This window comes from Orcinus orca, chromosome 13, assembly GCF_937001465.1.
Source record: "Orcinus orca chromosome 13, mOrcOrc1.1, whole genome shotgun sequence".
Taxonomy (NCBI): Eukaryota; Metazoa; Chordata; class Mammalia; order Artiodactyla; family Delphinidae; genus Orcinus; species Orcinus orca.
This window is the reverse complement of record NC_064571.1, coordinates 30,610,796-30,623,599: the sequence shown is the minus strand read 5'-3', so window position 1 is coordinate 30,623,599 and position 12,804 is coordinate 30,610,796.

Below are 12,804 nucleotides of genomic sequence, written 5' to 3'. Positions count from 1 at the left end.
ATTGCTGTGATACCAAAATCAGACAAAGATATCACAAAAAAAGAAAATTACAGGCCAATATCACTGATAACATAGATGCAAAAATCCTCAACAAAATATTAGCAAATCAAATTCAATAACACAGCTAACAGGATCATACACCATGATAAAGTGGCATAAGGATGGTTCAGTATCCACAAATCAATCAATGTGATAAATCACATTAACAAATTGAAAATAAAAATCATGTGATCATCTCAGTAGATGCAGAAAAACTTTTGCCAAAATTCAGCATTCATTTATGATAAAAACTCTCCACAAAGTAGGTATAGAGGGAACATATATCAACATAATAAAGGCCATATATGATAAGCCCACAGCTAATATCACCCTCAATAGTGAAAGGCTGCAAACATTTCCTCTAAGATCAGGAACAAGACAAGAATGCCCACTCTGGCCACTTTTATTCAATATATTATTGGACTTTCTAGCCACAGCAATCAGACAATAAAAATAATAAAAGGAAACCAGATTGGAAAGGAAGAAGTAAAACTGTCACTGGTTGCAGATGACATGATAGTATACATAGAAAATTCTCAGGATGCCACCAAAAAACTATTACAGCTCATCAATGAATTCTGTAAAGTTGGAGGATAAAAAATTAATATACAGAAACCTGTTGCATTTCTATACACTAACAACAAACTATCAGAAAAAGAAATTAAGAAACAGTTCCTTTTACTATCACATCACAAAGAATAAAATACCTAGGAATAAATCTAAGTAAGGAGGTAAAAGACCTGTACTCGGAAAACTATAAGACACTGATGAAGGGAATTGAAGACAACACAAACAGATGGAAAGATGTACTGTGTTCATGAATTGAAAGAATTAATATTGTTAAAATGACCATACTACCCAAGGCAATCTACAGAGTCCATGCAATTTCTATCAATGTACCAGTGGCATTTTTAACAGAACGAGAACAAATAATTCTAAAATTTGTGTGAAAACACAAAAGACCCCCAATAGCCAAAACAATCTTGAGAAAGCAAAACAAAGATGGAGGTATCACGTTCTTCGATTTCAAACTATACTACAAAGCTACAATCATCAAAACAATGTAGTACTGGCACAAAAGCAGACACAAAATTCAATGGTACAGAATAGAAAAACAGGAAATGAACCAACACTTATATGGTCAATGAATCTATGACAAAAGATGCAAGAATATACAATGGGGAAAAGACAGCCTTTTCAATAAATGGCATAAGGAAAACTGGACAGGTACACATAAAAGAATCAAACTGGGCTACTTTCTCACACCATGCACAAAAATAAATTCAAAATGGGTTAAAGACTTAAATATAAAACCTGAAACCATAAAACTTCTGGAAGAAAACATAGACAGTATGCTCTTTGACATGACTCTTAGTAATAGTCTTTTGGATATGTCTCCTCAGGCAAGGGAAACTAAAGCAAAAATAAACCAATGGGACTAGATCAAACTAAAAACCTTTTGCAGAGTGAAGGAAACCATCAACACAATTAAAAGCCCAGGGACTTCCCTGGTGGTAAAGTGGATAAGACTCTGTGCTCCCAATGCAGGGGGCCTGGGTTCGATCCCTGGTCACACAACTAGATCCCACACGCATGCCGCAACTAAGAGTTTGCATGCCGTAACTAAGGAGCCCACCTGCCACAACTAAGACCCCATGCAACCAAATAAATAAATATTTTTTAAAAAATTAAAAGGCCATCTACTAAATGGGGAAGATATTTGCAAATGATATATCTTATAAGGGGTTAATACCCAAAATATACAAAGAACTCAAAGAGCTCAATTCAAAACAAACAAACAAACAAAAACAAAACAAAACAAAAACAAAATGAATAAAAAATGGGTAGAGGACCTGAATGGGCATTTTTCCAAAGAAGACAAACTGATGGCCAACAGGCACATGAAAAGATGCTCAACATCACTAATCATCCAGGAAATGCAAATCAAAACCATAATGACTCATGGAACATTCTCCAGGATAGATCATATCTTGGGTCACAAATCAAGCCTTGGTAAATTTAAGAAAATTGAAATTGTATCAAGTATCTTTTCCGACCACAACGCTATGAGACTCGATATCAATTACAGGAGAAGATCTGTAAAAAATACAAACACATGGAGGCTAAACAATACACTACTTAATAACGAAGTGATCACTGAAGAAATCAAAGAGGAAATCAAAAAATACCTAGAAACAAATGACAATGGAGACACGACGACTCAAAATCTATGGGATGCAGCAAAAGCAGTTCTAAGAGGGAAGTTTATAGCAATACAATCTTACCTTAAGAAACAGGAAACATCTCGAATAAACAACCTAACCTTGCACCTAAAGCAATTAGAGAAAGAAGAACAAAAAAACCCCAAAGTTAGCAGGAGGAAAGAAATCATAAAAATCAGATCAGAAATAAATGAAAAAGAAATGAAGGAAACGATAGCAAAGATCAATAAAACTAAAAGCTGGTTCTTTGAAAGGATAAACAAAATTGATAAACCATTAGCCAGACTCATCAAGAAAAAAAGGGAGAAGACTCAAATCAATAGAATTAGAAATGAAAAAGGAGAAGTAACAACTGACACTGCAGAAATACAAAAGATCATGAGAGATTACTACAAGCAACTCTATGGCAATAAAATGGACAACCTGGAAGAAATGGACAAATTCTTAGAAAGGCAAAACCTGCCAAGACTGACTCAGGAAGAAATAGAAAATATGAACAGACCAATTACAAGCTATAACAACCCTCAAGGAAGACTCCACAGCCTGGCTCTGAATTAACAGTTACTCTGGGGGAGGGAGACGCAAGAGGGAGAGGATATATGGGGATGTATGTATACATATAGCTGATTCACTTTGTTATACAGCAGAAACTAACACACCATTGTAAAGCAGTTATACTCCAATAAAGATGTTTATAAAAAAAAAAAAAAAAAAAAAAAGCATAGGCAAAGGTACTGCCCACTCTCAATGAATTTCCAGAAGTCTTAACACCTTTTCAAAGCCATTGTGAACAACAGAACTAAGTTGATGCTTTTGAAATCTAACGAATTGTTAAAGGCACAAAAGTGAAGACACCTGTAAATAGCTAGATTTTCTCAATTATCTAATAAAAGAGCTTATGTGCAAAAAAAAAAAAAAAAAAAAAAAAAAAGAAACCTTGCTGAACCAAGGCCACAAATTACCCCTCTGTTTTATTCTAGGAGTTTTACAGTGCTTGCATTTAGTTCTATGATCCATTCTGAGTTAAATTTGCATAAGGCATGAGAAGGGGTCCAAATACATTCTGCATGTGAATATCCAGTTGTCTCAGCACCATCTGTCGATTGTTTATCTTTTTTCATCTACTCATGAGGGATATTGGTCTGTGGTTTTCTTATCTTGTAATTTCTTTGTCTGGTTTTGATATCAGGATAATGCCTCATAGAATGAGTTGGGAAGTATTCCTTCCTCTTCAGTTTTTCTGGAAGAGATTGTGCAGAATTGGAATTAGTTCTTCATTAAATATTTAGTAGAATTTATCAGTGAAGCCATCTGAGTTTTCTTTGTGGGATGATTTTTAACTACAAATTCAATTTTCTTTAATAGATACAGGGCTATTCAGGTTATTTTGTTTTTCTTGAGTGAGCTTTGGTAGTTTGTGTCTTTTAAGAGATTTGTCCATTTAATATAAAATTTCATTTTTATTGGCATGATGTTATTCATAAAAGTTACTTATTATTCTTTTAATATCTGTAAAATCTGAAATGATGTAAACTATCTCATTGGTAATATTGTTATTTGTGTCTTCTCTCCTTTTTTCCTAATAAGACTGGCTAGAGTTTTATCAAAAAAAAAAAAAAAAAAAAAACCATAATGATATATTACCTCACACCTCTCAGAATGACTGTTATCAAGAACACAACAAATAAAAAGTGTTAGTGAGGATGTAGAGGAAAGGGAACCCCCCTACATTGTTTGTGGAAATATAAATTTGTGCAGCCACTATTGAACACAGCATGGAGATTCCTCAAAAAATTAAAAATAGAACTACCATATGATCCAGCATTTCCACTCCTGGGTATTTATGTGAGGAAAACAAAAACACTAAATAGAAAAGATATATGCACCCCAATGGTCATTGTAGCATTATTTACAAGAGCCAAGATACAGAAGCAACCCAAGTTCCCATCAATGGAGGAATGAATAAAGAAGATGTGTTTTATATATACATATATATACACATATATATTATATATACAATATTATGTATGCATATATAATGGAATATTACTCAGCCATAAATAAGAATGAAATCTTGCATTTGCAACAACATGGATGGACCTAGAGGGTATTATGCTAAGTGAAGTAAGTCAGACAAAGACAAATACTGTATATTTTCACTTATATATAGAATCTAAAAACAAAACAAATGCACAAACAAAACAAAACAGAAACAGAGTTATAGATACAGAGAAGAAACAGGTGATTGCCAGAGGGGAGGGAAGTAAGGGGAGGAAAGAAATAGATGAGGGAGATTAAGAGGTACAAACTTCCATTTGCAAAATAAAGATCATGGGTATAAAATGTAAATTGTGGGGAATATAGTCAATAACTTTTTAGTATCTTTTTATAATGACATAGTGCAACTAGGCTTACTGTGGCGATCATTTTGAAATGTATAAAAACACCAAATCACTATATTGTTTAAACAGGAACTAACATAGTGTTGTAAATCAATTGTACTTCAAAACCAACCAAACAAACAAACTCATATTAAAAGACATCAGATATGTGGTTACCAGAGGCAGGGGATTGGGGGAGGGGAAATTGACGAAGGCAGTCAAAAGGTACAAACTTCCAATTCCAAGATAAATAAGTATTAGGGATGCAACGTACAACATGATTAATATAATTAACACTGTTGTATGTTATATAGGGAAGTTAAGAGAGTAAATTGTAAGACTTCCATTATAAGAAAAAATTGTTTTTCTATTTCTTTAATTTTCTGTCTATATGAGAAGGTGGATGTTCACTAAACTTATTGTAATAGTCACTTCATATTTTATATAAGTCAAATTATTATTTTGTACACCTTAAACTTATACAGTGCTGTATGTCAATTATCCCTCAATAAAATTGGAAGAAAGAAGTATTAAAAAAATCTTAAAAATATGAGGAAAGTAGAAATCAATGAAATTGAAACAGGAAAATAATAAAGAAAATCAATGAAACCAAAAGCCTCTTCTTTGAAAAAATCAATAAAATAGATAAACTTCTATAAAAACTTACAAAAATAAAAAGAGAGAAGTCACAAATCACCAATACTGGGGATGAAACAGCAGATAGCACTACAAATCCTGAAGCCATTATAAAGATAATAAGGGAATGCTATAAATAACTTTACACCCACAAATTCAACAACTTGGAAAAAATGGACCAATTCCTCAAATCGTAAACTACTAAAACTCAACTAAAATGAAGTTGATCATCTAAAATAGTCCTATAACCATTAAAGAAATTGAATTCGCTATTTCTCCCAGAACAGAAATGTCCAGGCCCAGATGGTTTCACTTGAAAACTCTACCAAACAGTTAAAGATGGATCAAACAATTAAGAAAAAGGTAATAGGAATATACATATCAATAATAACCTTGAATGTAAATGGATTAAATGCCCCAACCAAAAGACACAGGCTCCCTGAATGGATACAAAAACAAGACCCATATATATGCTGTCTACAAGAGACCCACATCAGACCTAGAGACACATACAAACTGAAAGTGAAGGGATGGAAAAAGATATTCCATGCAAATGGAAATCAAAAGAAAGCTGGAGTAGAAATACTCGTATCAGATAAAATAGACTTTAAAATAAAGACTGTTACAAGAGATAAGGATGGACACTACATAATGATCAAAGGATCAATCGAAGAAGATATAACAATTATAAATGTTTATGCACCCAACATAGGAGCACCCAATACATAAGGCAAATGCTAACAACCATGAAAGGAGAAATCGACAGTAACACAATAATAGTAGGGGACTTTAACACCCCACTTACACGAATGGACAGATCATCCAAACAGAAAATAAATAAGGAAACACAAGCTTTAAATGACACAATAGACCAGATAGATCTAATTGATATTTATAGAAAATTCCACCCAAAAGTGGCAGAATACATTTTCTTCTCAAGGGCACATGGAACATTCTCCAGTATAGATCACAACTTGGATCACAAATCAAGTCTTGGAAAATTTAAAACAATTGAAATCATATCAAGCATCTTTTCTGACCACAATGCTATGAGATTGGAAATCAATTACAGAGAAAAAAACTGCAAAAAACACAAATACATGGAGGCTAAACAGTGTGCTACTAAATAACCTAGAGATCACTGAAGAAATCAAAGAAGAAATTTAAAAATGCATAGAAACAAATGACAACGAAAACGCAATGACACAAAACTTATGGGATGCAGCAAAAGCAGTTCTAAGAGGGAAGTTTATAGCAATTCAATCTCACCTCAAGAAAAAAGAAAAATCTCAAATAAACAATCTAACCCTACACTTAAAACAACTAGAAAAAGAAGACCAAAGAAAACCCAAAGTCAGCTGAAGGAAAGAGATAATAAAGGTCAGAGCAAAAATAAATGAAATAGAAATGAAGAAAACAATAGCAAAGATCAATAAAACTAAAAGCTGGTTCTTTGAGAAGATAAACAAAATTGATAAACCCTTAACCAGACTCATCAATAAAAAAAGGGAGAGGACACAAATCAATAAAATTAGAAATGAAAAAGAAGAAATCACAACTGACATGGCAGAAATACAAAGGATTATAAGAGACTACTGCAAACAACTGTATGCCAATAAAATGGACAACCATGAAGAAACGGACAAATTCTTGGAAAGGTGCAATTTTCCAAGATTGAACCAGGAAGAATTAGAAAATATAAACAGATCTATCACAAGTAATGAAGTTGAAACCGTAATTAAAAATCTTCCAACAAATGAAAGTCCAGGACCAGATGGCTTCACAGGCAAATTCTATCAAACATTTAGAGAAGAGTTAACATCAATGCTTCTCAAACTCTTCCAAAAAATTGCAGAGGGAGAAACACTCCCAAATTCACTCTGTGAAGCCACCATCACCCTGATACAAAAACCAGAAAAAGATATCACCAAAAAAGAAAAGTATAGACTAATATCACTGATGAACATAGATGGAAAAATCCTCAACAAAATACTAGCAAACAGAATCCAACAGCACATTAAAGGATCATACACCATGATCAAGTGGGATTTATCCCAGGGATGCAAGAATTCTTCAATATACACAAATCAATCAATGTGATACACCACATTAACAAATTAAGGAATAAAAGCCATATGATCATCTCAATAGATGCAGAAAAAGGTTTTGGTAAAATTCAACACCCATTTATGATTAAAACTACACAGAAAATGGGCATAGAGGGAACCTACCTCAACATAATAAAGGCCATATATGACAAACCCATAGCAAGCATCATACTCAATGGTGGAAAAACCAAAAGCATTTCCACTAGGATCAGGAACAAGACAAGGATGTCCACCCTCACCACTCTTATTCAACATAGTTTTGGAAGACCTAGCCACAGCAATCAGAGAAGAAAAAGAAATAAAAGGAATACAAATTGGAAAAGAAGAAGTAAAACTGTCACTATATGCTGATGACATGATATTATACATAAAAAATCCTAAAGATGCTACCACAAAACTACTAGAACTAATCAGTGAATTTGGTAAGGCTGCAGGATACAAAATTAATGCACAGAAATCTCTGGCATTCCTATACACCAACAACAAAAAATCAGAAAGAGAAATTAAGGAAACAATCCCATTTACCATTGCAACAAAAAGAATAAAATACCTAGGAATAAACCTGACTAAGGAAGCAAAAGACTTGTACTCAGAAAACTATAAAACACTGATGAAAGAAATCAAAGATGACATAAACAGATGGAGAAATATACCATGTTCTTGGATTGGAAAAATCAATATTGTGAAAACGACTATACTACTCAAAGCAATCTACAGATTCAATGCAATCCCTATCAAACTACCAATGGCATTCTTCACAGAATTAGAACAAAAAATCTTACAATTCATATGGAAACACAAAATACCCCAAATAGGCAAAGCAATCTAGAGAAAGAAAAACAGAGTTGGAGGAATCAGGCTCCCTGACTTCAAACTATACCACAAAGCTACAGTAATCAAGACAGTATGGCACTGGCACAATAACAGAAATATAGATCAATGGTACAGGATAGAAAGCCCAGAGATAAACCCATGCACATATGGGCACCTAACTTACTCCAAAGGAGGCAAGAACATACAATGGGGAAAAGACAGCCTCTTCAATAAGTGGTGCTGGGACAACTGGACAGCTACATGTAAAAGAATGAAATTAGAACACCCCCTAACACCATACACAAAAATAAACTACAAATGGATTAAAGAATTAAATGTAAGATCAGACACTATAAAACTTTTAGAGGAAAAACACTCTTTGACATAAACCACAGTAAGATCTTTTTGACCCACCTCCTAGAGTAACAGAAATAAAAACAAAAATAAGCAAATGGGACTTAATTAAACTTAAAAGCTTTTGCACAGCAAAGGAAACCATAAACAAGACAAAAAGACAACCCACAGAGTGGGAGAAAATATTTGCAAATGAAACAACAGACAAAGGATTAATCTCTAAAATATACAAACAGTTCATGGAGCTCAATATCAAAAAAACAAACAATCCAGTTAAAAAATGGGCAGAAGACCTAAACAGACATTTCACAAATGAAGACATACAGTTTTCATTTGGCCAAGAGGCACATGAAAAGATGCTCAACATCACTAATTATTAGAGAAATGCAAATCAAAACTGCAATGAGGTATCACCTCACGCCGGTCAGAATGGCCATTATCAAAAAAGCTAGAAACAATAAATGCTGGAAAGGGTGTGGTGTAAAGCGAATCCTCCTGCACTGTTGGTGGGAATGTAAATTGACACAGCCACTATGGAAAACAGTATGGAGTCTCCTTAAAAAACTAAAACTAGAACTACCAGATGACCCAGCAATCCCACTACTGGGCATATACCCTGAGAAAACCATAATTCAAAAAGAGACATGCACCACAATGTTCATTGCAGCACTATTTACAATAGCCAGGAAACGGAAGCAACCTAAGTCTCCATCGACAGATGAATGGATAAAGCAGTTGTGGCACATATATACAATGGAATATTACTCAGCCATAAAAAGAAACGAAATTGAGTTATTTGTAATGAGGTGGATGGACCTAGAGTCTGTACTTTACTACAGAGTGAAGTAAGTCACAAAGAGAAAAACAAATACTGTATGCTAACACATATATATGGAATCTAAAAAAAAAAAAAATGGTACTGTTGAACCTAGGGGCAGGGCAGGAATAAAGAGGTAGGCATAGAGAATGGACTTGAGGACACAGGGTGGGAGGGGGAAGCTGGGGTGAAGTGGGAGTGGTGTGGACATGTGTACACTACCGGATGTGGGGAGGTTGGCTGGTAGGAGGGAGCAGCAAGGCATGGGGGGATGGGCTCAGTGTTTTGCAATGGCCTGGAGGGGTGGGAGGGGGAGGATGCAGGGAGGCTCGGGACGGAGGGGGGGTGGGGACAAGTGTGTACATGTGGCTGATTCGCTCTGTTGTGCAATGGGGACTGGCACAGTATTGTGGAGCAATTGTGCTTCAATAAAGATCTATTAAAAGAAAAAAGATGAATCAACACCAATTTTACACAATCTCTTCCAAAAATAGGAGAGAATACCTCCTAAAAAATTTATTAGGCCATTATCCTGAAACCAAAATCAGACAGAGACAATACAAAAAAAGAAAACTACTAAATATTATCATAAATATAGATGCAAAACTCCCCCATAAAATATTAGTAAATCACCTCCCAACAAAGAAAAGTCCAGGACTACATGACTTCATTGATAAATTCTACCACATGTTTAGAAAATAACTAACACCAATACTCTTCAAATGTTTCCCCAAAATTAAAGAGATGGGAACATTTCTAAACTCATTCTATGAGGCCAGCATAACCCTGACACTACAGTCAGACAAAGACACTACAAGAAAAGAAAACTACAGATCAATATCTCTGATGAATATGGAAGTAAAAATCATAACAAAATACTAGCTAACAGAATTCAATAACACATTAAGAGGATTATACACCATGATCAAGTGGGGTTTATTCCTAGAATGCAAGGATGGTTCAACATATAAAATTCAATCAATGTAATACATCTTCTCAACAGAATGACTGTGGGGAAATGACAGTATCATCTCAACAGATGCTGAAAAAGCATTTAACAAAATTCAACACCCTTTCATTGTAAAAGCACTCAACAAACTAGGAATAGAAGGAAGTTACCTCAACATAATATTTGTAATAGCCCCAAACTGGAAACAACCCAAATATCCTTCAACGAGTGAATGGTTAAGTCAACTGTGGTACATCTATACAATGGAATACTACTCAGCAACAAAAAGAAACAAACTACTGATGTATGCAATAACTCAGATGGCTCTTCAGGACATTTTGCTGTGTGAAAAAAAATCCCAAAAGACCACACACTGAATGATTCCACTTATATAACTCTCTTGAAATGACAAAATTATAGACATGGAAAATTAGTGGTTGCCAAGGGTTAGGAAGAGTAGGGAGTGGTGGGGAGGGAGCAAGTGACTATAAAGCATAAGTGAGATCTTTGTGGTGATGGAATAATTCTGTATCTTCATTTCAGTGATGATTATACAAATCTACAGGTGTGATAAAATGGCATCAAACTATACATAAACGTTGTGCCAGTGTCAATTTTCTTGTTTTGATATTGTACTATAATTACGTAAGAAGCCATTGGGAGAAACTGGATGAAAGGTACATGGGACCTCTCTTGTACTATCTTTGCAACTTCCTGTGACTCTATAATTATTTCAAAATAAAGCACACACATGCACAGTCACACAAAGCCCTTGGAAGCATGGCAGATATTACTCTGATGGAGGAAGAGTTGACACCACAGTAATGCAAACATCCTCACCAGAAGTGGCCACGTCTTCCACTTAAGACCTTCTCTTCTCTTGAAATATCATTCATCATCCATCCTCCTTCTACCCTCCTGGCACATCGCTTCAGCAGCCCCAATCGTCTCCCATATTGCTAGTTCCTTTCCCTCCTTCTTTGGCTGGTTCTAGGGTAAACTTCACTTCCATCTGTCCCCTCCAACAATTCCCTCACATCTCCTCCTTGGGCTGCCAATCATATGCCACCTCTGTGCCCCCACCCCAGGGCAACCAATCAGAGGTAGCCATCCTCCTTCCCGCGTGTGACTCAAATTGGACCCATCAGAGTCCTTGCCGGGGGTTGCCATGTGACTGCTGCAGTTATGGGCTCAGAGTGATGCATTCTTGGCCACATACCTCTGGGGGCACCACTGACAACGTGTTCTACAAAACATCACACTCAGAGGGAATCTAACCCTGAGTCCCAGAAGAAGAAGCTGTGAAAAAGAAGGACTTACCAAAATGACAAGTCTAAAAAACAAAAGTCAAGTCTACACCAGGCAAGGCAAGAAGGGCTTTTCTGGGAGCCAACAAGCCAGGAAGGAGGGGACTGTAGCCAAGTAGGTAGGCCCCGCCCAGGCACATCTGCTTCCCAGACCACCTACGTTCACTCCCAGGGAGCCTGATGCCCTCACGTGGGCCAGCAATCCGGCCACATGGCTACTGCCAGCCAAGGAACCCCTACTGTGCCTGCGACAGCCCCCAGGGCAGGCCCAGCTGCTTCCAAGGGTGGTGTCACGGTGCCACACTCCCATGGAAGTCTTTGTGGGCTCACCTGTCACTCGTCTGCTGTACAGAATGGGGTATCAGTTGGAGGGAACCTAAGTCCTAGACACCAGGGCTTGGGGGGTCGAGGGGAGGCATTCTCCTTACGGGAAGGCCAAGGTTGCTGGGCCTGGAATAAGTGTGTCCTGGGAGGCCACAGTCCCTGGGGGTGGGTGAGGCCAGTGGAGGCCAAACCTTGGGGCAGACCAATCTGGTGAAAGGGACGTGGGACGGGAGATGAGGAACTGAAGCCGAGTCCCGGCCTGCTGCTGCTTCGCCATCACTGCCTCCACGCCACGATCAGTGCTCTAGAGCCTCTGTGAGGAACGAGCCCGGCTGGCTCAGCCTGAGGACTCGGCAAGTCAGGTTCGTTTTTCCTTTAGCCCCCAACCCAGATACGTGCAGTCCTCCTCCCTCTCTCTCTTTCCCCACCAAGGCCCATCAGAGCTGATGAGGCTGACTCTGGCAGAGGGCTGTCTCTGCTCTTACCTGGTCACCTCACTCTGCTGGCCCTGAGGCCCTGCTTTCCCCTGCCTTGTTCCTGGCTCCCAGCCCCCGACCACCCCAGGCAGCCAGGCCCAACCAAGGCCAGGCTGTTTTGGAAAAGTGTTGGGAGGCGGCAGAATGTGCGGTCTGTGAGTTCCCTCCAAACTGGCGCCCCAGCCCCTGGACAAACAGCGGCCGTGTCGGTCTGTCCACAGCGGCCTGTGTTCTCCTTCCAGGCCAGGAGATCCCGAGGGCAGGCAGCCGTGTGGGGGACGTCACCGACCCGCTAGGCCTACGGGGGAGAGGCAAGGACAGACTGGGCGATGACAAGCCAGCCACCCGCCCGGCTGGGCCCTCCCACCCCGTGGCAGG